This window comes from Lonchura striata, chromosome 1, assembly GCF_050655825.1.
Source record: "Lonchura striata isolate lonStrDom1 chromosome 1, ASM5065582v1, whole genome shotgun sequence".
Classification (NCBI taxonomy): Eukaryota; Metazoa; Chordata; class Aves; order Passeriformes; family Estrildidae; genus Lonchura; species Lonchura striata.
The window spans coordinates 42,670,959-42,696,852 of NC_140703.1; the positions used below are offsets into that span (position 1 = coordinate 42,670,959).

The window sequence follows — 25,894 nt, forward strand, 5'->3', positions numbered from 1 at the left end:
GCTTCAGCATTGACATCACAAAATCTCTAGGCAGACCATGGGACATAGCACCACACTGTGCACAAGTATTGTGATTAGGAAAGAATAGCAGAGTAACAATATCTATTTGTTATAAATCATATAGTGACATTAAGGTAAATTATTATATAAACTGTTGCAGGAAATGCGAAGTGTGTTTGTTTTTTACTGAATTTATCTGGGATCATTTTATAAAAAAAAAAAAAGGAGTTCTGAAAAGTTTAAGGGTATTTGGTGAGAACACAGAGGTAGGCTCCAAAATCCAAATTCAGATGCTGAATATAAGTGGCCTTCAGAAAAGCTTAGCTGCCAGTGGCTCTCTTTGTCTCTCTTCAGTGGCAGATGATGTATCTCTGCTTTATGTTTTAAATTGGTTTAGCTGACACAGCATAAAATAATATACTTCTGAAAATCTAACTTAATTTATTACATCTTTACTACAGTATTTTATTTGACCTACAGCATGAGAGGGGATGCTATGTCCCAGAATGTGTCCTTCCTGTAAATTTTATTTCTAAAAATACAGGCAGAAAAGACACTGAAGGAAAGCTAATGATCAATTATGCTGGGTAGGATCAGGGAAATATTTACTTACCCAAATGTCAGAAATTACTGTGTCAGTTTTGATATTTCAATACATCACCTATAGTAACTTTCAAAGGAATGCAGTCCATTCAGTGTTTTAATCTCTTTTCTGTTGATGTTTCCCTTTAAAACTTCAAACACACCTAGGAACTCCCAGCATCTATATGTACTTTGCAGCTGTCTCCATCAGCCCACTTATTTGATCCTACCTTCAGAAAGATCATATTCTTTATGCTAATTATTAATTAATTAGGTGTAGATTTTATACTTGCATAGCAGATCATTTCCCAGCAGCCCTGGCTAACTGGAGAGGTCCCAGGTGAGTGGAGGTTACCCAGTATGACGCCCATCTATAAAAATGGCAGAGGGAGGATTTGGAGAACAATAACCCTGTCAGTCTGACTTTGGTTCTGAGGAACGACATGGAGCAGATCATCTTGAATGCAATCATGTAGAACAGGTGGGATAATCAGGAAAGTCATGTCTTGCTTAACCAACCTGCTCTCCTTCTATGACAAGTAGACCTGCTTAGTAGATGAAAGGAAGGTTTTGGTTATTGTCTACATGGACTTTATAAAGCCTTTGACACCATTTCCCACAGTGCTCTCCTGAAGAAACTGGCTGTGTGTGGTGTGGACAGGAGTACACTTTGTTGGGTAAAAAACTGTCTGGACAGCCGGGCTCAGAGTGACTGGAGTTACATCAGCTTGGGGCCAGTTACAGCTGGTGCTTCCCAGGGCTCAGCATTGGAGACAACCCCGTTTATCAACAACTTGAATGAGGAAATGGAGTGCACCCTCAGATTGCAGATGACTCCAAGTTGGATGGAAGTGTTGATCTTCTGGAGGGTAGGAAGCTTCTACTGGGGGATGTGGATAGGTTGGATTGATGGACCAAAGTCAATTAGATGAGATTCAGTAAGGTCAAGTGCTGCATCCTGCACTTGGGTCACAACATCCCCAGTGCTACAGGCTGGAAGCAGGGGCTGGGAAGTTGCCCAATGGAAGGGGACCTGGGGGTGCTGGTCAACAGCAGCTGAACATGACCCAGGTGACCAAGAAGGCCAATGGAAACCTGGCCTGGATCAGCACTGCTGTGGCAAACAAGACCAGGGCTGTGACTGTCCCCTTGTACACAGCACTGCTGAGGTCATACCTTGAGTAGTGTGCTCAATTCTGGGCCTCTCACTGCAAGAAAGACATTGAGGGGCTGGAGTGGGTCCAGAGGGGAAGGGTCTGGAGCACGGATCCTGTGAGGAGCAGCTGAAGGGCTGGGGGTGTTTAGCCTGGAGAAAAGGAGCCTCAGGGGCACCCTATTTCCACAACTGCCTGAAGAAGGGTGTAGCCAGGTGGGGTCAGTCTCTTCTCCCAGGTAGCAAGTGGCAGGACAAGGGGAAAACACAAGTGGCACCAAGGCATATTTAGACTAGATATTAGGAAAAATTTCTTCTATAAAAGGATTATCAAGCATTGAACCAGGTTGTCCAGGGATGTGGTGGAATGATCATCCCTGGAGGTAAAGTCTTGTGGATGTGGTTCTTAGGATCATGATTTAGTGATGGACTTGGCAGTTCTGGGATAATGGTTGGACTTAAGGTCCTTAGGGTCTTTTCTGATCTAATCAATGTTATGATTTTATGATCTATGGAAAGTAATTGGACAGGTCTTTTTCACTGTTTATCCTTGTATCAAAGGAGATTTTGCTAACAAAGAAAAATACATTAAATGCTTTGCTCTTAAGGTCAGGATAAATACTTTCTAGGAATTCTGTAGCCATTCTTTGTATTCTCAAACAGACATTATTTTTTTTTTTTAATTTTCCAAGGTTTTAGTAAAAATGCTGTAGCATGGGAAGATGGAGCGCTCTACACTGACCGAGGAGAGAGAGTCTACAAGGCAGTTGCAGTGGGAATTGTAAAGCCTCTGAGCCTTAGTCTCACTGTCTGTGAAACAGATATGATAGTTATCCATCTTGAAAATCTCCAGTGACTACATCTAGAGGAATGTTTGTATTACTGAGCCTGAGCTGGTGATGTTTAAATGCATGTAGAGTCACATCACCTGCTTTCTCTGACAAGCGTAGTGAGATGCACACTAAGATGGACACCATAGCCTTCCTGAACTCAGTAGAAACGCTCCCAATGTGTTAATTAGGCTTTCAAAATATTAGCATGTGCTACATTTTTAAAACTGGCAGTAACATTGCTTTCTATTCATGAATTCATGTCAAGTGTTGCCTTGTTTGTCAAGGCAGTGCAGTGTTTTGTTTACAGATCAATTTTTTCAAAAGCAGTAAAAAGTGTTTGACAAAATAGGAGAATGTTCTGGTTAAAGGTGGTAAACCTTTTCCAATATGTTGTTCATTGTATTTCTTTTGAAATGTTATTACATAATTTCTGTGTTGACTCTAAAGTATTGAAATCACTATTTGAAATGAAAATATGACTGATTTTTTTCTCTCCTGGGGTATTTGATTCTGTATTTTACATTTTTGAGTGATTACTTCAACAGTGTAAATCTTCCTAACATAAATTTCATATGTTCTGAGATATTTACAGATAAAGTACCCCTGCAAGCAAACAAAAGGCAAACAAAAGATCTCATGTCTTACTAAATTAAGTGAAAAATTTTTTTACCTTAAAACAGTATTTAGTTTTCATTAGTAATAACTCAATGATTTATAACTTAAAAGTAAATTAAAAGGTTTAGGAAAACGAAATCATCATCCTTAAATACTCAAATAGGAGATCTCGATTCCCAATTTACTTGTCATATGGAGCTGAATGAAATCAGCATTGCATTTAAAATTTCAGATTTAGATTTTTAAAAGGTGTATTTAGGAAGAAGCTCTGTACAAGTTTGCATTATGTGTATATACATGCATATATACATAAGAATTTTGTTTACATACATATGTAAAAACCTACTTCTTATTTTTGCTTACAGTGACAGGCTCGTGAATGACAGGAATGAACTGCCCTTTCTATAATTCAGTAGCATAATAAAATCATGCATGTAAAGTAATTTCCAGATAACCCTTTTCAAGTCTTTCATTTTGCCCAAAGCATTTTGCAGTCAATGCACAGCTACAGCTTGTACTTCCTAAGATGTCATCACACTGTTTATACTGGTTCAAAGATTGAATGGAATATGACCTAAACTACAAGAGGGACCAGATGCTACAATGAGTTCTACATGTATCTTTTCTATTGCAGTCATATGTATTCAGATCTATTAGCTAGATCTGTATTTCAGAATCATGAATGTGGCTGTGATATTTTGAAAAAATCCTAATTCAGTGTCTGAGCCATCAGCTGAAGTAAATCTTCAAATAGAGTTGAATTTTGCATAGTGTTGAACATTAGACATTATTTTTTGCAAATTTATAGCATCTCTTATTTCTTCAAATACCTTATTAAATCAAAAATTTAATTACATTTTCTCAGATTTTGAACTGAGAAATGAGATATTGCATCTTGAAAATATTTTGCATTAAATAAAAAAAATCAGTTTTAATATTTTGCTTTGTTGACTAAAGAAGTAAACATCACATTTCTCAAACAGCAATAGTGAAGCTTTGAAGTCTTTTAGTAGATCAACTTCTTTAATGAGAGAACATAAAGTTGCTCATGCTCAGAATCATCTTTTCCTTTGTTAAATAATAATCAGCTATTTTCAATACTTCCATGATGTGACAGTGCTTTTAGTTACTGAGAGTTCTAAGACTGTAGTACAATTTATCTTTCAGACTGTCCCATTTACATAGCACATTCATTATTTGCATTTAAGAAAAGGAGGATAGAGGATCACATAACTTATACAAAAGGCATCAAAGTGATAATGCTTAAAACATATAACAAAACTTACCTTAATAGATAAATATTTCTAAGGGTTCAGCAGTAGAGAATTCTAAAAGGGAGAAATAGCGTACATTCAAGAATTAATCACTTTTTCCTTGTAAAACTCCATGAATTGTGTAGTTTAATTCAAATTTAGAGTAGTAATTGAGAGAAGCAATTAAAAAAATCTCTATGAAAGAACATGTATATTATGCAAAAATCCTTCCAACTATATTAAACTCTTCTTCCATCATGAGCTGTGCAACAAAACCACACTGACTTCAACTAAGGACCCAAATACTATAAAGGTGAACATTGCCAACAGCTTTGAGGAATACTGACAGTTTTGTAATTCAGAAGTCTTCGCCTGTGTTTGTGTTTTTCTTTCAGCATTGCAGCAATATACATACAGATGGATTAAATTAATACTACCAATCATTCAATACTAGTAGTTTCCCTTTAAAATCTCTAATATATTTTCCTATACTCTAGCTGTAGTATTTATGCATATTTAATCATGACAAATGTTGATAAAACAAGCAACAAAGCAAGTAGCATTTGAAGAACATTTATTTTTTGCCTATATTTAGGCTTTGTTGTTTAAATTAATCTGTGCATCATAGGCCATCTATAGCCATCTTTAACTGGGAATCTTTTTCTATTTCAATATTTAGCCCAATTTTTCTAAACAGTCCCCACTATCCCTCTCCCCTTAAATCAGAGAAAACACTGCAAGCCTGAAAAAATACCAGGTAGATGATGGTTCCCTTCTTAGGATTTTCTTTCTCTGGTTGTTTGTATTGCCTGTTCTGCTTACAACCAATGTGGTAATACTCCAGAGACCAAAAAGCAGATCTTAACTTTTCTGAAGAATAAATAAAGATACTTACATTTTTCCTGTGCTAAGAAGTACATTGATTAAATGTATGTTAAAGAATATTTATTGACTGCTATGTTACAGAGCAAGCAATATCATTCAGTCTTATTTTCCCTTAAATGCTGAAGGCAGTGCTGAACAAATGGTATGAATTAAACCAGTAGAGAATGAAATCTACATTATGTTAAAAATTAGATTTTTGGTGCTTTAAGCTCTTGTCCTCAATTTCTGCCATTTTGCCTTTTTCCTAATCAATTTCAGAAGGCAAACACATTCTTTAAAGTCTTTTAAATGGCATGGTGATGAGTCTTTGCAGAAAGTGGCTTAGGTAATCTAAATGTTACCTTATATCTTGACAGATATATGCTTATTGTAATTGCTTACTTTGTGTCCTGTACATGGAAAGACTGTGAATCTCAGAAATAAAGTACTGTGTAATGAATTAGCTCCAGTGATAACTACCCTTTTTATTGTACAGCAGAGTAAACAGCTATTAATTTAAAACATGTAAATTGGAAATCTGAGAACCATATCACTCGCTGTAGTGGGATGTATTTCTACAGAACGCGATTACTTCCATAATTCTTGAATATATAAGAATTGCTGTGAAGCAGAACAGTCAGACATTCCCATTAAGAGGCATCAACTGCTACCTCATTAAAGGACGAAAGACTCTGTGGCCATGAGAAGAATCTGCAAGTCATTTCATTTCTAAATTAAAACCTGAACTAGTTTAAGGATAATGAGAATAAAGATAAAGTTTAGAAATCTTAATATTTCCTATCAAGAAATAGCATATTCAGCATATGTTTGCAAGGGTTTAAATATTATAACAAACCCCTGTATAACTTGAAAACTTTTGCAAGTGACCTCTGAAAAGTGGTCATGCTTTTAATTGAGGGTACTTTCTAGGAAAAGAAAGAAAGAAAACACCAAAGAAATTGAAACCTGATTCAGTATGTCATAGAAGGATATAGCACTGAAAGTTATTAAGCATTTAAAGAGATACTCATTTTTCAGTTCTTTAGGGTTACTCCAGAGCTTATGCTTTGGTTATGCTAGTGATTAACACCCACTAGCTACCAGTGGGTGTCTACAACATTAGATGCCACTTGGCTGAACACAGAGGAATTCCAGGGAGCAGAACTCTAAAATCTCCTTTCTTAGACTGCCTTCAGAGCAGCTGTCCACTATTGGGTTTCTGAGACACCCTCAAGAGACCTCTAGGGTGTTTCTTTCACTCAGCTGCTTTATGAATGAATTTTAGGATCCTGAATTCTGCAATGGGAAAGAAACATATCTCTTTTTTATACCAGGGTGTCTAACTTAGGCAGATTGTGTATGATCCTGAAAATCTTAATGTATAAAGTTAATTTTTTTAGAAAGGCAGAACAATTGTAAAAATTTATTAGGTCAGATTTTTTTCCTTTGCAAAACAACACCTTTACAAAACTCTTTTACTGGGTAATATTTTATTTAATATTTTTCCTTTAAATTTATAGATCACCACACAGTGTATACTAGTAAGACAAAATAAAGAAAAAGAAGTTATATAGTCCATGTATAGTGAAGAGAAAGTCAACTTTTTCAAATTTTACTGTAGAGTTTTGAATATCCTGAAAAAATGACAGTGCCATTTGATGAGACATAACACACATTAGGCAAGCTCTTTGAGTTTTGTAAATGTGACTTGATAGATTGGATTTACACTGAAGGAGGCAGCTTCGGTCTTGGACCAGCTATGATGCCTCTCCTGGTTTTTCTTTTACTCTAATCTTTCAGTATGCAGTGCCATGCATTAATTTCAATTCAGTATTTGGTGATGGCCAGAACATAACAGAGGTTCAGTGAAGCTCGTTATCAGAGACTCCCGGGTGCACATAGTCCCCTGCTAACTCCATAGTTTTCCAGTCTCAGGTCCTGACGAGAGGCTGTCCTGAAGATCTCTGCATCCCAGCTCATTGTTAAGGCCTGTGCAATTCCTATCTAAAGATCTCTTCTTTCAAATTTACTGCAAGGGTCTAAATATTTTTTGTCCTCAGGCTCTATTCTTTCAGACAGATCATCAGAGTTTGAATGAATGTTGCCTCTGGGTTGTCTCTTTTCAGTTGCAATTTCTGAACTGGATCTCTTGATGCACTCAGATTTTCACCTTTCAGCTTCAGTATTTGGGTTTAAAGAACCACTAGCTATAAAAGACTTTTTATTTTAATATTTTCTTGTGTCATACTTCAGTTAGATGTAGTTGCATTTGTCTTATTGATTATGCCCTTTTTACATTTCGCAACATTCACTGAGTTGCATTGCACAGGATTTTAGTATAATCTCCACTTCTACTTTTACTGTGTTGCAATATAGTGAGAATCTCCAATGATTATTTAATAATTTTTTGAAATCACTTACAAGTTTTGCTTGTATTTGAACATGAAAAACTGCCATCGATTTATCTCAGCGATAAACTAGTGTAAAACTGAATATGGACACATGCAGCCTTTCCAGGGGCATTTTTCATCTGTTTGTGTTCCCTCAGAAGTAATTTACATATCTGAATACTTGAAACTCGAATTTCAAAGATATTTTTCTTTGCTCCCTTTAACAAAGTCTTGAAGTTTATGTTCTTGAATTCAGGTATTTAACATCAGATGCTATTTAATTCAGACACTGACACCCATTACAAGAAACTCTCTTCTTGAAAATGTTGAATGAATTTCAGTGGGACAGGATCTTCTAAAGGGGCAGATTTATCAAGTCAGTAAAAATGTTAATAGGATTCTAAATTTATTTATAGAAATACTCACTTATCATGTGCACAACATTGTTTTTTCAGGCTGAATTTCATTATCTGTAAGGACTGTGTGAATCAGGATGCAAGCATGGTTGAGAGTATGAGTTTTGATTATAATTATTCAAGATGGTGTCTTGGTTTAAGAAAAATTTTGGAGGAAACTTCCAAATGGGAATTTCTCTAGAAAAGCAAATTCAAGTGTCCTTTCCTCCCACCAGTCCAGGAAAAGATTCCTTTGGAGAAAAGTGGAAAAAACAGTTTATTTAGCAAAGTATTCAGAAGCATAAAAATTGATTAATATTAAATAATAGAACTTCTTTCTGTTCTGAAGAGATGGCAAATTCAGAAAGTTCTTGTTGTGAGGTGTAACTTGGCTCGCTCAGTCTTTTCATTCCCTCCAGCACTGGAATGCAATGTTCCAGGTTCCTGTGGGCCACTGGCATGAACTTTCGGTGTTTTTTTGGGGGTTTTCAGTCCAAAGCAGGGCTGAACAGTCCCAGGAAAAAGAAAAAACACAGTTTGGGGAACTTCTCTGCTTCAGCTAGCTAAAACCTAACTAAAAAGCAGAAAAGAAAAGAAGAGTTCTCTCCCACTGTCTGTTTGTGCTGCAGACACAGTCCAGGAGCGACATCGCAGAGGAGTGAGTGCAATTTCTGCAAAAAACCTGCACGTTTCTTTTTCTCTCCCTTTCTCTTTCAGAACTAATCTTAAAGGTGAAGAAATTAATATCCAACATAAACAGAATGGACAGCTGGGGATACAAGCATTATAAAGTCACCCTAAGACAGATGGATAAATCCATTTTGTGTGTGTCAAACACAAAAGCTCTTTTGGACTGTTTTTATGTCAGCTGGGTTGTTGGGGTTTTTTTGAATGTAGTGATAACTTCCTACAGGAGGCAACCTGTGGGGTGTGCTTTGCCATCTCCAGAACACATTCATACAATACCAGAAGCATTGTTTCTTATGGGTTTAAGATCAGTTGCAATAACCCCTTGGAGTGTTAATGATTGATTGGAGTCTATTGCTTTTATTTCCCTTTATTGCAATCACTTTGTCATATTTCATTGAAGTAATGAAGTTACAGGATTTTAACTTCTTGATCTGTTTAAAAACAGATATATAATAAACCTAGACTTGCTAATTTATTAGTTATATTTGTAAAATTTTACTGCAGGTAATTTAAAGGGTCATGGGTTGTGGGCATTTAAGAACCTAAGAGTTTTGACAAATAACTAACTCCCAGACAGTAAGTAGTTATTATACATGATGTGTTTCATAGCAGGTTTCCCTGGAAATATGATTTGTATTGTCCATTAAAAGTTCAGTGTCATTCTTTGTTCAAGGTAAGCTACATCACATTACTTCACATATTGTATGTGTAGGACAGGAAAGACACTTGGAAAATAACATTAACTAGCTGAAATGCAGTTATTTATTATCTTACATTAATCTGAAAAGTATCTTTTAATTCTTGAAAATGGAATTTAGATTCCAAGTCATATATGTACAGAAGGAAATCCCAATGTCTTGTTTATCCCCATTTTCAACAGAAGTGGATGATGCAAGACTATGGGGGGAAAAAGCCAGCAAACCTGAAGTATTCCTAAAATAAATAAATTAAGTAGGAAGTAGGGTTTTTTTCTGATATATACTAATCATGTGATGTGATCTTCTTGACTGAGTACTCAGCAAAATGAAAACTTATTTTTTCCAAAAATATGTTCTGTGAGACATCTTCTGCAATGAGGTTATATGAATCATTTCCTAATTTAAGTAAGACTTCTCCTTTAAACAATTATTAATTCCATTTAGAAGAAAACTAGCGTGCGTTCAGCAGCATAGTGTCACCAGTATATGAAATGGTGAAAAGATTTTTTTCTATTTGTTTTGTAATTAAGCTAATTTTACAAACAATGTTTGAAAAAGGAGTGTGTGTGAAATGCTAGTAGGGGTTCAAAAATTCTCTTTGGTCTTGTTCAAGATTTGGGATTTAAGAATTCAGTGTGTTTAACCTTTATTCATTTTTTTCCCACACCAGTGTTTGTGAGGTTTATGTATGCTGGACTAGGTTATGTCTTTATAGACCTCTCTTTTTGATATGCTTTGAAAATACATAAATGACTGATACCTCCAGGTTTTGACCTCTCATTAAAACCTCAGACCATTATGCTTGTTTGTCATATTTTCTGTTTCACAGGTGATTTTTTCCTAATGACCTCTAGTTTGTCTTTTTATACAACCTTTTTAATTCAAACACCTTTTATTTATATTCAGTCATTGCTAATAAAAAAATAGTATTTCAAAATGTTCATTTGGACTCATTGAAAATTTTGAGCATCTGACAGATTATAATGGAGTCTCTGTTTATCTATTTGTCATAATTTAAGAATGGTGTTGCCCAGTTTAATACATCCACTTTGTCTCAGCTCCAACTGGAGCTGAAAAAGGCTGAGATTACAGGTTGAGATAACAGAAAATTACTGGAAACAGCAATAAGGTAAGCAAACAAAGTGTAACAGCAACAGTATTAATAATAAAATGTGTAAGAAAAAGGAAACTATTTACATGGAAAGTCCCTGACAATAAACTAATACCGGACTGCTCCATCTGCCAGGTTTTAACAATTGGAAGGACCCCCATCTCTCAGAAGAGAGCATGCCTTTCTACCACCCCTGGCAATGATATGAGGTGATATAGATGGACATGCCCCCTCATGGCTACTGCATAAAAAATTAACCCTGTTCTGGCTGGCACCAGGACACTGTCACAGAACAGATACAATGGATCGAGGTACTCTGACATAATATATATTTATTTACAAACAAGACCAGGCTTTATTTTACTTGTCCCTATTACACTAAGGAAATAGAATGGTAGGACATACCAGATTAAAAATTATTTAAAGTTACTTTCTCAAGATAGGTACTTTGCATTACAGTGCAACTGTCTCATTTTGTGGGCAAGTCTTTTTGGATGAAAACCAACACAATTCTTCTGAAGACAACTAAAATTAATTTTGCTGACAATTTGACAGCAAAATTTTCTACATCTGCCTTTCTTTAATGAATAAGAAAAAGCAGTTGGACAAAGAAACAAATGAAGAAATTCATCATAGAATATACACAAAATCTGAATAATCAAATAAATAATTTAAACTTACTCTTAATGTCCCTTACTACTGCTAAATCTACTGCTAAAATTTGTGGATATGACTGCAGAGAACTTACATTACTCTGTATGGAAGTATTATATTCAGTTTTTGACAGACTAGATTATAATTGAGGCACACAAATTTTTTTAATAGTCATAGCTACAACAGTAATTTAATCTTCAATACTTTAATATATTACAGTGCATTTAAGGGTAACCTGTTAGGAAATGGTATGAGAGTCAATGTGTGGAGAAAAAAGGTGATAATATAACTTAAATTATGTTCTAATATATGTTAATACATTAATATATTAATATACATGATCATGTAAGAATTCATCAAATAGTTGTTTTCTTGATGCATAAGCTTACAAAGATGACAATCAAAGACAGTCAATAGCAACAATGTGCTCTCTTGTAATCTATTATTTACTGTTACTTTACACTTCTGAAAAATGATCCTTTTGATATTTTTTATCAGTTAGTTTCATTCTTACAATAAAGTAGAACAAATTTGAAAATGCTGCCTTTGTAGACTTCTTTGAATCACATGGGCATGTTCATCCACTGTGATGAATTAAAAAGTCTCAAACAGAAACCTGGCTACACAAAAAGAGATATAGGTGGATATTTTATATATAGTTCAGAAAGATGATTTTTCTTTTTTAATTTAAAATTTTCTTTTTAGGAATGCCAGATGATTTCACCTTACTTCATCCTTCTCAAATAGCTGAGGTTTTACACTTCTAAATTTAATTTAAACTATAACAGAACACAACTTATTGCGTCAGAAACAGGACAGTATGTTTACTTGTTTACTTCTGCACCTTCTCTAGGCTAAAACACCAATTTTATTTTCCACATAATTGACCTTTCCTAAGCAATAGGCACTGGAACAAAACAGACTTCTCTAGCAAAGGGAGCTGGAGTTAAAAATATTAGATTTTGGTTACACCTGGCATAATCGATGAGACATGGGAGTGACTTTCTGCATTTAAATAAATTATATTAAAAAATAAATACATTCTTTTCTCAATATCTCATAAGGAAGCAGCAGTCTTTCAAAGGTTTAGTACAACACAACCCCTTTGCCTTAGATTTGCAAGTGCTATCCACGATGACAAAGTAGTACAAAATTGAGGGCAAGACAAGTCCTGAACTAAAATGTTATTTAGTTCTGGCCCTTTATTGCATGTGATCAAAATATAAAGCTCAAGTGATAAGCAGATGGACTCAAAACTCATCGGTCTAACTTGAAAACAGCATTGATTTCTCCCCAAAGCACTTCTGTTTTGTCTAACACTTGTAAGAAAGATAAGCTATTTATTTTTTGTTTTTTTGCAAATATCCAATAGGTTCCTTGCTACACAAATATCAAATATTTCTGTTATATAGCTCTGTATGTACAGAAAAAGGAAATCTAACAAAAGAAACCATGTACACTGTGGATGTCTTCATCTAGGGGCTTTCCCTAGATTTGTCTTACATATATTTCATATATTTCTAGATATATATTATCTGTCTCACTTTAAAGCACATATTGAAACCCAAATTATATGGATTATATTCTAAAAGTGATTTGTTTTCTCCTCTTCTTTATAAAGGGAGCCTAGGGCTTCCTGCAAGGATATAAATTAATAGAATTAGATGTGGGCAGTAGGTGAGATGAATATCCAACTTACTTGGGTGGGGTTCTTGTTAAAATATTTTTTAGATATAAATACTCATTATTGTAAATTAGAATAACTCTATTGAACAGAATAAAGAAAGACGGTTGGTTATATAAGGAAGAGAAGCTATGATTTTTTATCCAAAAAGACAGAAAATTTGACAATCTTGAGATGACCATAAAAAATAAGTTTAAAGAAATGGGTGGTATGACACATTTTATCATATACTCTTTTTAAACAGAAGTTTGAATTATTATGAAGTGCAAGCATACATACTAAAAGAAGGAATGAACTGACACTGAGCTAAGCTTTTGACCAGACTGTTCTCCTTTTGACCTCACCAGTAGAATGTGGTAGGGATGGAAAGGATTTCCATTGTGCCCACTAGAGCTGATCCTCTCATTTCCATGGAGAGTGAACACTGCTATCCTTGGAGCACAGACTTGCAATACTTTCCTTACTAAACACACCAGACATGCTTCTGTCTCTTTAAAAATTTTTTATTTTTTTTTCTACTTCCATGACTTCATCATCTGCAACACAGACCTTTTTTTGTCATTTGCTTCCTTCTACCATAGCAGTTTATGTTGTAGTGCCTTGGGAGAAGAGCTTTGCCTCTCTAATCTTACTACTCTGTAATTAATCCCTTGAGGTAGTGGTCCCTATAAAATTAAAACCTGTATTGTACTAGATTTAAAAAATGCTTGTCCTCTGAAAATACTGAGGGACTAAAGAATCTACTTGAGTGCAGACCTGAAAAAATTAGTCATAGAAAAATGCATGAAGAAAAATAAAGTTGCTTTAAATAATCAGAATTTCAATACATTATATTTTTCATTCAGCTTTATTAGAAAATATTAAAGTCTAGGATTTTAGAATGTGTTTTACTAAACATGGGGTTTGAATAAAAACCAAAAACATTCTGAAGCAAGAAAACAAAATATTATCAGCAAAATTATAAAAATACTCTTTTGAGACTGTTAGGTTTTTAAAACTAATATTCCAAGACATTTTATTAATGCCTCATCACAAAGGAGGGCTTTTTCTTTTTCATTTTATATGTGTTTTTTAGGAAAGAAATCATTAAATGAAATTTTAAATGGAAAAAGTAATAAAATAGATGACCCTAATAGGATTACCTAGGATATCACTGGATATTGATGTTAAAGTTATACTGGAATAATGACCTTTTGCAATATTATCTTGCCTATCTTGCTCTGAAGTCTCACGTCAAGGTTTCTTTTCTATGACTGTTGTCATAATTTTTTATCTGTGAAAGTGATAGAAACACCACATTTTCTCCCTTGCTCTAGTTAAAACTTTTCTTCAGGAGAAACAGATTCCAGATTCTCCTACACCAAATATGGTATAATAGGCAATTTACCATTCAAAATTATGATACTTGGTAATCTCATTCTGAAGTGTGCACACCCAAAAACTATCTGTTTTGAGAAACTATCCCTTTTGGTATTTGGACTTCTAACCACTCTGGGTTATGATGAATTAAAATTATTTTCAGCATCTCCAATCTATCAACTGAAGAGATTTGTTTTAACTTTCTCTTAAACTTTTTCTAAAATCCTTCTTTCTTTGAAGCAATTAAATAATCTCTAAAATATGTATATGCATATAGTTACATTTTTTACTTATATTTATGCATATATATTTATAATAAAGAGAAGAAAATTATGGTTGTCTTTACCAGATGGTGCAGGCTTTACAAAGATATTTGTACGACATTCTTGAAATAATGTGTATATTTTAAAATGTTAATATGGATTCTTTGCAGACCAGAAAAAGATCCATATTTAATTACCCATCTTCTCTGAAACAAACTTTCAGTGAATGATCTTCAAGTTCTCAATACCTGTTGATACAATTGGAAAGAAACACACTAAATTTTCCTACGGATGGTTGAAGCTTTCATGAGTCATGCAGCATGAAAACACCAAAACATTAAGATCTGTCATGAGGAAAATAATACTACCATTTTTTTTTTACTTAATACAACCAAGCTTTTTAATATTTTATATACTTGCTGTAAATAAACATAAAGCTTTTCTTTATTTCACATCTATCTGGTTTAGACACCAGAAGAAACTGAGCAAATGCTCTCATCCCAGCATAGTGTATGGCAAGTACACCTCATGGCTATTCCTAAAATCTCAGAATTGTTGGAATTCAGCCAGTTCACTGCTTCATCAATTGCTGATAGATATTCTGTCATTGTCATGCCTTATCGCACCATGCTCAATGCTGTTGAGCTCTCAGAAACATATTTCAGCAGTAAATGATTCAGCAAGCAGAGAGAAATGTAGAAAGCTTTTTATATGCTTTGGGCATTAGATATGCAGGAAAGCTGATATTTTTTTGTCTGTTTCTTTCTTTTTTTTTTTTTTTTTCTGGTAGCAGCCCCCCTTTCTAAGCAGCCCTCTTCCTGTGTATATGCTGAGAGACAAAAAACCTGACCATACCCTTCACTTTGTTGCAAATCACTGCTGAGGTTTGTTTGTACCTATCCCAGAGGTAGAGGATATGTCTACACTAGCATTTTAATTCAAAAAAACAGAGTGTATGTTTTAACTGAATCTCTGTCATTCCCCTTAACTCTGCTTTGAGTGACAGCCCAGAGCAGGCTCGGAGAATACGAATGGGGTTCCTGTTGGAGGAACTACACTTGTGTTTCAGTAGCACACTTAAGGCAGTGTACACAGTTGGTAGACATGCATGAATACAAACTTTCTTACATATGTAGAAACCTAATTTGTAAGAAGCTCTTAAAATTTTTCTCAAGCTGTGATTTGTAATGTGGAGGGCAATGCAAGAGCTGAACCAATACTAGTAAGTAACACTGCTGCTGCTTGCTAGCTCAACTCTATTTTCTTAGCTGATGTATTTGTTTCCACTAAAAGCAAAAAAGCTCCAAGAATTTCAGGTCTTTTCCAGCCTTAACAACTCAATTATTATATTTATGAAGATTAAAGTCTTCACCACTTATTTTAAAGCCGTTGATATTGTGTTTCCTTTGGGTCCTAATCCTTCTTCATATGCTTATGCTTTCTTGACTGTTTGTTATCTCACTTATTTTAAGATCATGTCAGCACAATATTTGTGTTTTCAAATCCTTTGCATTATTTTACATTTAAAAGAATCACAGAAACCATGCTGTGAACTCAGACACATAATGAGTTTCATGGAAGCTCTACCAAGACTGGTGGTATTTGGAATTTTTATCTAATGTGATGTTTTTATATGAAATGAAGTTTTTAGAAGACTTCTCTGCGATTTTTTTTTTTATTTCAGTGAAGTCAGTTATTCTGTTTTGGTATCAGACTATGTTAAAGTAGTAGTACGTAATCTGTATAATATTTTATACATATAGTTACAAGAAAAGGTCAAACTGCTGTAAAGGCTGAAATGCAGATAAGAAATAAAAATTACATTTAATTGTTAACATACCAAAGTTGGTCTGTATTTGTTACGATGTGAATCACGAGATGCTTCTGCTGGAATTAAAGTGCAAATGAGATGATATGCCAAAGTCAATAATACAGATTATATTTAACAATTAATCTTATGGAGATAGAGACAAAGAAATATAAAAGATGGAGTTGAGAAAGAAAAGGATGAAGCAGAAGATAGTCACAGTCCATGGATCCAGCAGTGTCCTGTTGGTCTTTCTTCACCCTGGGCTTCTCAATGGTGAGGGTCCTGAGGTCATTCAAAATTTTTCCCTATTTATACATTTTACCAAACAAAGCTGATTTCAGCACAGTTTCTGAGTTACCTTTCCTTGTGATTCTTAAAATCTGCCTTCTTTTTGTCCATAATCAGCAGTACATTCTTCTCCCGCAGGTTTGTTCCATTCCCCCTGGGTCTGAGATAACATCCAGACAATAGTGCCAGGTTTTTCTTATCTCTAGTGTGGGCGCTTACCCACAAAGGCATACTGGGGGGGGGAAGTGGTTCGCTGATGGGCTGATGGTCACAGATGCCCTCTGTCCCATAACTTGGGGTGATCTTTCTTTGACTGGGGTATGTGTATGAGCAGTTGTTTCCCTGCACAGTTTGCCAGTGGGATTTTTGTCTGGACCATTACCAGGACATACCAGCCAGACCTCACCTGTTCCAGGCCTGGAGTTACACCATCCTGTCCCTTCACTGTGTGCCTATCTCATGGCAAAGTCCTTCTGTGGCCTAAACAGTGTTTGAGATGGGCTGCTGTGCTCTGTAAGTCCTTACAGTACTTTAATAACAAAGCAGAAAAGTTTAAATTATTATTTTTAACTTTCTTCAGATTAAAATTTTATCTAGTCAAAATTACTCAGTTTCATTTTTAACAGACTTGACTTTTGAAACAAAGCTTTGCCAAGGATTTTTCAACCAACTATATTTGAGAGCAAAGCTAACAACACTGAGAAAGTTTTTCCTAATTGATGACATAGAATTTAATTAATTAATTTACTTGTAAACAATTCCTACACTTTAACTGTCATTACTATTGAAATTCTGCAAGATATGTTACCTTGACTATTTCTTGATAGTAGAGTACATCAGGAATAACTTTATATATTATTACAGAATCACAAGATATTGGGAAGATAAGCTTAGAAATTACACAAAGGAACAGTGTTTCTTCATCCTCATTTTAAGAACTAATTAAGTTGTAATATTATGACTTAATTACAGCTCTCTGATAGTAATACAGACATCTTATATACTAAAACAAAGATTTGTTCTACATGCACAGTTGCAGTGCAACCAGCTGTGCATTTTAGAAGCTCAAGTAGACTTTTATCCTCTAATAGAATTCCTTACCTGTACAAATATTTATCTTTTGTGTATTTTGTAGTAGTATTTTCACTACATTCTCAAAATAGAGCTATTTTTCCCTCTGTTTCACAGATTTAGTTATTTTAAAATTTTTACAGATTTTGCAACTAAGAATTAAGTGATACCTCAGCACTTACAGAGCTACTTACTTTTGTTTCTCACAAACTTACTTTTGTTTCATACTTAGGAGACCTGAACATGAGTGTCAGTAGTTTTTATTATATGAAACAGACTTTACTCAGCTTAAAGCAACTGTTGGGTACCTAAAGGTAATTGTTAACATTTTTAGAGAGACAAAGATGAAGACTGCTGCAGCTTGCACCTTTGTAAATCACATATCTGAACTTAACAAAGTGTATGGAATTATAATAAAAGTTACATGAAATGATGCACTGTGGGCATGATCCATATACCAGTGAAGCTAGAAGGAGATTTGTAATTGATTTAATTGGAAACTGGGACTGTTCTTATCAGTCATTCAAAAGTAGGAGAATCGTACAAGCTTTTAGATAACAATGCTGATACATTTGATGCTGAAGTGTTCTGAATGTTAATGAAAATTTGCTGATGGTTCTATGTCTGTGAATAGTTTTTTAGTATCTTTTTACTTTTATAGAAGACTTTGTTTCTGAAACTTCCAAACCTTCCCTTTGTGCTGCCGGTCTGGAGAAATAAGGTCCAGTCATTTTGTATAAATTCCTGCATTCATTGGGATTTACACAGTAACCTGTTCTGAGGATCTCAACTCCTGCAAGTGCATTTTGAATGAATAGACAACCTCCCTTTTTTTTTGGTTGAAAGGAGAGAATCAATTTCTGATAACACCTTGGCTCTGGTATCACATGGCACCAGTGCTGATAGATTCAGTAGCAGTCCACATGCCCTTCGTTAGACTGGTTGTATGTGGGCATGCAAAGACAACACATTCGATTTTCCAGGTTCCAGAAAATCAGAATCACTACTAAACAAAATTGCAGCCTTAAGGTACATAGACAGAAAACAGCACCAAATTATGTTTTATGCTATTAATGATAAATACCAGTGACTGAATCACAAAAAGGAAAAATATGATGCCACCTACTTTTTTAGTCCTCTGATAATATTAATGAATGGACTTGAAACTTCTGCTATTGCTACTGAATGGAAGAACAAAAAAGCTATCCTGTCAAGAAATTTAAAGATAAAAAATCCCTCTGCAGACCACAATTTTCTCAATCTCTTTCATGTTTTGTATGAAGTATAACACTTCAGAGTTAACTGTGAAACAATAAACATGCCAGTGTAAAATGCTGGGAATCCTAGTTCAACAAAAGGGACTGCTATAATAAAGAGAATTTCTTCTTTCATGACACAGATCTCAGAACATGTTGCTCTTCTCCTTAATAAATTAGAGAAAAGTGTCATCAAGGGAGGTGATATGTTTTGAAGGAGTTTTATTGGTATTATTTTGAGATAGAAGGTACAGTCCCATAAGGTACTGGGAATTTCTAGAAATAAGTGAAAAAAAGCATTCAGTGAAAACAAATGTTGGCAATGTGACACAGTATCTCTGCATGTTCTTATATTTAAAAAAAAAATTAAAAATGTTAAGATCATCAGAAGGTGGGAAAGGTCCTGAGGAGGTCATCTATTCCAACTTCCATGTAGATATATATGTATATTTCAAGATAATAATTGTCACTTACACATTATCATCAGTTTCTGTATAAGCAATAAATAAATATAAATAAATAAAAATAATTAATAAACAAATAAATCTGTTGATTCCATATGATAAGAAGAAGCTTCCCTAAGAAGATCAGATATAGCCAGGATCACTTGAATATTTTAGGAGCTTGGAGTATATTATCACCTGTGGGTTTTTATGCTGCACTGAGAAGAAAAACATTTGAATATTTGGTTCAGATTTGGAATCAGAGAAAAATCAGAATATTACTGTAAATTGCAATAAACTGACCAGATTTTCTTCTAGGTTGTCAAAATAAAACCAACTTTAAAAAATAAAATGTGTTTAGGAAAATCCAAACAGTTTGGTGCAACTTGAATTCTCTGTTAGAAAACTCTTCTCAAAAGAGCAGGAGATTAAGGGAATATAGAAGAGGTAAAAACTCCAGATATACTCTAAAAGACTCATAGAATCATGAAATAGTTTGATTTAGAAGAGATCTTTAAGATAATCTAGCTTCAACCCCATTGCCATGGGCAAGGAATCTTCCACTAAGCCAGGTTACCCAAACAAAGCCCCATTCAGACTTGAACACTTCCAGGGATGGGGATATGGAACTCTTTACAGATTAGCAATTATTATTATATTTCTCCTGGATCAGGGATGTCTATTTCAAAGGCAAGGAGAGGCTTGTAACCAAATGCAAGTAATTTGAGAATCCTTGCCCTTTAGTAAAAATATTTCCAGTTAAACTTTGTCGTTTTCTCAATTTTCTCTCACTCCCCAGTGAACACAATTCCCTTCACTATTCAAAATTACATTGCTATCATGGATTTTGTCAATGTTAACCTTCATTTTACATTTTCAGTTATGGGTTTTCATGAATGGAACTGAAAACAAAAGAGGGAGAAAATCTCTGAGCAAGTGTGATAAAAACCTTGTTATTAAATTTTTCCTTCTCATTCTTGTGAAGTCACAGTGTATTGTATTTTACTCTTTCCATATTACACTCTGTATCTGTACTCTTTAATGGCATTTTACAGAAGACAGGTAATCAATTCTAAAATTTTAGCTTGCACTAAAGGAATTTTAAATTAGAGCTTCTATTTCTTTCTTCATTTTTTTTCCTCATGAGATCTGGAATATTAAAACTAAGATGTGTGACTGTAAGCTGTAGCACTACTGACATTTATTATGAATTTTTTAACAAGGAAATTCAGGTAAAACAATGCCATTTTTACATGCGAGTCCTTTTGACATATGTCTTACAACCTAAGATAAGTACCTGAAAATATTCTACAAGTATTTGGCACACTTATGAGCACAGATCTTACATCCCTACATCTTCACAGGCTAAAAAGGCTTTTAGCAATTGTGATGGATTAGAAATCTTGGGCGTTTGTAAGCTTTCTTACAGATAACTAATCAGTCTCTGGTGGCTGTTGGCAATATACTCACATCTGATTAACTGATATCTTTCTTGAGCTGCAGTTGTTTAATAAAATAGTTTTATTTATAAAGAAATGTAGCTATTTCTAAAAGGGTACAAAGTTCTATCTATGAACTTTAGCAGTAAAAATCATGGTGAAAGGAATTCAATATGTGTTACATTTTAGTTTTATTTCTCAGGTTATTTAAACTTGGAAATAGTTGATCATAAACTAGTTACTTTTCTATTGTCCTGAAAATATAAGGTGACTTTTTTGTGATTATGTTAAAGAATTGGAATTAAAATAAAATATCACAGTGATTCACTGAATTCACTGAACTTTTAACTCTGCTCACAATTTCTGCCTTTTTCCATATCTGAAAATAATTCCAAGATTCACTCTTGATCTCCAGTATATAAGGAAAGGCCATCCTGTAATATCAGTGAATTAATTTTGCAGTTTATGACAGCATCAGTCTAAATTAAAAGTATTTTTAAAGTAGGAATGACAGCAAGAAGTGCACTGAGAGATTTAATTCCCTTTTAAACAACTCTGGGTATGCTAAATATCACAAAATAGTGCTAGAAGAGAAAGAATTGGTATCTACCAAAAATAACCCTCAATCAACAAAGCCAAAAAAAACCCCAGAAATTAAGGGCTGGAAAGGGAAAGTTATCTGATATAAGTAAAATAAAATGCTTTTTTTTTTTTTTTTCTGTGTACTGTGTTGTCTCAGAGTCTGCCTTACATAAGTAGTTCAATACTGTCTTCAGAAGCAAGCAGCATATTTGCCAAGTTGCAGCTATTGCTGCTAGTAAAAAACTGACTGTGATAACTATCTGGTGTCCTCATTACATCTGTTCTGGAGAATTTCACTTTGTAATAAATGCAGGCCAGGCCTGTGAACTGCATGGGTACCTACCATTCTAAGCCTCTTCACCTGCAGCAGAAGAATCTCCTTTATACAAATGTCTTTGGAGAAGTAAAGTTCTTCAGGCTGTATAAAGCAAGAGGTCAGGTGGTGGGAGAATTGTTTTCTGGCTCTGAAAACTGGAAATCTCACTCACATTTACAGCTCATGTGCATAAAAATCAGACTATTCAGGGTGAGCTACTGCCACACTGAAGTGTTTGCAGGATCAAGATATAGAGATGATAATTTACAAGAATAATGTCTTCACTTCAGCCAAAGATGTTTAAAATATTTTTCATCATCACTGTAATTATATCTATAAAGGGAAATGTCAGAAAAACATGGAAAGTTATATTTGAATCATCACTCGTTGAATTGGTTAAGAAAAGCAGACTGATATGAAAATAATTTAAATATCTGCAGATATTAAGTGATTGCATAATCTCTTCCACCTTGAGATATCCCTGTAAGATAAATTTCACTTGAATATCTCTACTAATTTTCAGTCTATTTCTGTTTTCATATATAAAGTAGGTATGTAATGCACTTCAGAATTGTAATTACATTGACAGCTTACTATTGACATATAAATTTAAAATCCAGAGGTGCAAGAGAACCATACAAGAACAGCTTGGAAAGACAGTTATGACCTGCAGATAACTGATTAGAAATGTGAATATATTTTTATTTTCACAGATTGAAGAAAGTACATAAAAGGTGTGAATATAATTAGAATTAGAATTTTAGAATTAGAATTAGAATTATTAGAATTAGAATTAGAATTAGAATTAGAATTAGAATTAGAATTGAGTAGATAAGGAGCTTACAGCAGTCAACTACTTCAACTGTTTACAGGACAAAAATAAAACTATAAATTATAAGGACAAAGGACAGGTAATTTTGGGGGTAAAAACACCTAAGTCATAGGAAGATTGCAATACTTGAATGTAAAATAAACATCTATAAAATTTAAAACACAGAGATGAAGTCACATGATGGTAGTTCCTTAGTTTAGCAATAATAATGCTAGTAGTAATCTTACAAAGGTGTGCAAAGGAATAGGGATTTATTTCATATTACCTTCCTTGTTTTCAGCTAAATACAACTGAACAAAATAAATATATATTAAAAATGTCGCTGGAAAAAATAAAAGCAAAATTTTATTCCAGCTGTGACAAATATAGCTACAAAAGAGGTGTTGCAGAGAATGAAATGTGAGACTGGTTGGAGCAGAGATATTAAAAATCTGAAGACTTAGAAACATTGTTGGAGCAGATATGGGATTTTCAGCAGGAAGGGAAGACAGTAGGATCCTGTTGTGACATTGTGCAAAGCGAAATAGGGAAAAACATTAAAAACAATTGAGGAAGAGTTCAGAGATAGGAAGGAAGAACAGATGATCATATTAAAGCTGAGGAAAGACAAATATTTCAGCAATGTAAAAACAAGCACCAAGATTAAAAAATATGTTAGCAATTAATTATTCTTGTGTGGTCAAATATTAGTCTGTATATCAATCAGAAAACCTGAGTAAATGCACTGAATGAGTAGTGTATAAGCACTCATTTTATTTCTCATCTAAATCCTCCAGGCATTAAATAAAGGTTGTTTTTTTTTTTTTTCCTAAATCTTCCTCATCTCTTGCTCAGAAAGCTCTTTATATAATTTTGGCTGGTTTAAAGCTATTGCTTGTAAAAGCAATATATTCAGTGTTCCAGCTTTACATCTGAATCTGTGCAATATGGAAAGTGGGTGAGCTTCTTGCAGGCTTAGCTAGGAGATTGAGAGCAGAGAATCAAGCCAAAATTAGAGGTTTGGAGCACTTGTCCTGTGAGGAGAGGCTTAGAGGAACCGGAATTTTTCAGTCTGGAGAAGTGATGTGTCAGGATAGACATGATAGTGCCTAAACAAGCATCACTGATCATCAAGAAGATGAAGCTGGGCTCTTCTAAGCTATGCAGACCAGGAGGATAAAGGACAATGGACATAAACAGAGGTGTGAAGGGCACACTGAGCCTATAAGGAGAACCTTTTCTCCATGAGGGAAGCTGAGCAGCAGCACAGGCTGTCCAGACAAGTAGTGGTCTTTTTTCTTGCAGGTGTTTCAAAACAAAGCCCAGAAAAACCTCATCAGATCTCATGGGAGACCCTGTACTGAGCAAGAAGTCAAACTCCAGCCAGGCTGGAGACCTTCAGAAGACCCTTTGGATCTGAATTATCTTGTATCATTATTCTGTGATTTAGAAAACCACACACTCAGAATACAGCCAGCAGTAACCAAGTAGCTGCTTGGAAAACTCCTTCCTCTCCCTCAGTGTGAGCTGAATGATGCTTATTACCTGCTTATTTTAATGGCAAATTTCAAGATATCTAACAATTCTACAATGAAAAGGGAAAAATACTAAATAATCTTTCACTCTTTTGTTTGTTTATTTTTTTGTCATTAAATATGTTAGTTCTTTCCCATTCCACTCTTCAGAAGAGCGCTATAAATATTACTCCTACAACTAGTAAATATTGGTTCATTGAAATGACTTTAGGTCTTCTCAAAATAATGTAACTCTAAGACATAAATATTCAGGTGACTTTTTTAACTTAAAGGTTTTGCTAAAAGGAATTCAATAAATTTAACTTTCATTGCTTTTGATGTGAAATTATTTATTTCTACATATGATATCTTCTAGTTTAATTGAATATATTAGACTGAAAAATGAAAAATGTGATAAAAATAATCTTAATACAAACTGGAGTGCATTGGTTTTGAAAAATAATTGGGATTGGATAAAAGCTATTGGAATTACCAAAAATATGCTGCATTAAATAAAAAGATCTGTTCATTTCCTTGCAAATATGTTGTTTACAATACAAATGGTCTGACTTCAGTAGCAGGGATATGTGTTTATTAAAAGTATGTGAAATGTCTATTTCAGAAAAAAAATTATCCCCAAATATTTCGATTTTTAGTAAAATGTTAACTAAAATGTTTAAGCATTAAAAATTTTACTACTTCAGTTAATTGAATTCTGCAATTGAGTAGTATTCTGTTTTAAAATACAGTTTATGAGAAATAAAAATATTTTGTGTAAATGCATCATTTTAACAGAAAGTTCAAATTAAAAAAAAATAATTTCACTCATTGCAGCATTCTTCTTCATTTGCATTTATTGCTCATTTGTATAGAATTTTTTCCTAAAAAAAAATTATCCATAGTATTCTGAATGCATATCTTGGTAGTAACAAAATATTTACATAATAGCAAATAGGTAATAAAATTAAATAGTAATAACTAATAGGAATAAAAGCAAATAGATAAACTAAATAGGAATAGAAAAATAGAAGTTTTAGTTCCTTAAAGTATTTGATTGTTTTCACATATATTCTGAATTCTTGTCATATTAAATGAGGATTAAATTCTCTAAAGACTGTATTTGAACAGGTATAAACTGTTAGAGTATCTAACAAGATGGATTGATATCATTCCCAGAACAGATGATTCATAGGCCAACTGGCAAACCCCAGATCCTATAAACCAGATGTCTTTATTTTCCTTCTCATTTTCTGGTAATACAAAGTTCTCTGGGGATATGTGATATACAGCTTCAGATGGGAAAAGACAAAAGCTACTATACCTCCTGTGGAGGAGTTATCAAAGAATCTGGGGTATGGCAATAAGCAAAAACTAATTTTTAATTATGGGGACATAGTTATTCTTTAATGTACTCAGATTGCTTTAACATATTCTAAAATTAGACTATTCCACAGGTAAAAGAAATGGTGAATTGTTTCCTTCTTATTAGATGTTCTTCATGGAATCTGAATGAACATCAGTGATTGAGTCCATGATATTTAAGATGTACAGATAATTCAAATAATTTAACTGGTTTTAAGGCACATACTGAAAGAAGATTCAGAGCACTGTTTGCAAAGAACTACTAGTTCTATAAAAGAGAAGCATTTATAATAAAAATTATAAATAGCATGTTTATTGTTCCAATCTCACAGTATTATAATGACAGAAAAAGCTTACAGTTCTTAAACATAAAATGGGAGCAGGATATAATATAATTGTTGGCATGGTGAGATGTGTCCTGAAACATCAGAAAATGAGATTGGAATGCTTAGCTCAAG

The 25,894-nt window shown here is 34.0% G+C and overlaps 1 protein-coding gene and 1 long non-coding RNA gene across 9 annotated transcripts in view; one reads left to right on the top strand and one right to left on the bottom strand.

Moving 5' to 3' along the window:
• Positions 1 to 25,894, top strand: part of CNTN5 (contactin 5) — a 592,231-nt gene that overhangs the window by 20,831 nt on the left and 545,506 nt on the right. The gene's annotated exons all lie outside the window — the stretch shown is intronic.
• The window catches only part of LOC110470011 (uncharacterized), a 32,747-nt gene that overhangs the window by 2,838 nt on the left and 4,015 nt on the right, over positions 1 to 25,894 (bottom strand). The window contains exon 2 of the long non-coding RNA XR_002465338.2: positions 4,470 to 4,511. This is a non-coding gene — a long non-coding RNA (uncharacterized LOC110470011). The remainder of the gene's footprint in view (positions 1 to 4,469; positions 4,512 to 25,894) is intronic.